At 48.2% G+C, this 883-nt stretch overlaps 1 pseudogene; it reads left to right on the top strand.

Moving 5' to 3' along the window:
* Positions 1 to 63: 63 nt before the first annotated feature.
* On the top strand, positions 64 to 591 carry LOC123172023 (mavicyanin-like; annotated as a pseudogene).
* The last annotated feature ends 292 nt before the right edge of the window (positions 592 to 883 follow it).

The following is an 883-nucleotide window of genomic DNA, read 5'->3' on the forward strand; positions in this document are numbered from 1 at the left end:
CCCCACCATTTTTTCAGTTACTACTAAGTCAGCTTGCCAGTACTCTAGATCCATATTTAATCCATGGGGACCAAAACTCTTATTCTGATCACCGTGGCCATGACCATGCTTGGGACGGCGCTTGGTGCCAGCCACACCGTGGGCGAGCCGGACGGGTCGTGGGACCTTCAAACCAACTACTCCTAGTGGGTTTCGAGAATGAGGTTCACCACCGGCGATGAGCTCAAGTTCCAGTACTCCACCGCCGTGCGCAACGTGGTGGAGGTGAGCAAGACGGGGTATGACTCTTGCAACTGCTCCAGCCCCATAGCGACTTTCCCGACCGGTAACGATGTTGTTCCGCTTGCCATCGCTGGGACCCGATATTTCATCTGCGGTGTCTCTGGGCACTGCGATGCCGGCATGAAGGTCAAGGTCAACGTCAAGTCCAAAGAAATGCGGACTGTGCAGCGGTGCCGACGGACAGGGAACCGACGTCATTGCCAGTCCGAGACAGTATTAAGCTCAACTGCGGCGGCTGGCGTTGATCAGTCTGCGGTGGCCTGGCTCGGTCTGATTGTTGTTGCGGCTGGTCTTATGTTGTTGTTTTAAAGTGAACGATGATTGTGGTCCTTTTTTCCTTGATCAGTCGTAGCATGGTCCCTTTGTGTATTAAATTTAATTCTTTTGTTAAATGTAATTGCATTCATTATAATTGGATTCAAGACATCTTATTGCAAAAACCCAAATAATAACCGAGCATATAACCATGAAATAACTTTATCAAAGATGTGTCAGCTACAATGACATTACATCCAGCCATTATATACAACAGAAATTCAAGCAGAGCTAAATTCGTCTAGATAAATAACATGATTTTCATGGCGAGCGGGGCAAACACCAC

Source organism: Triticum aestivum, chromosome 1D (assembly GCF_018294505.1).
Source record: "Triticum aestivum cultivar Chinese Spring chromosome 1D, IWGSC CS RefSeq v2.1, whole genome shotgun sequence".
Classification (NCBI taxonomy): Eukaryota; Viridiplantae; Streptophyta; class Magnoliopsida; order Poales; family Poaceae; genus Triticum; species Triticum aestivum.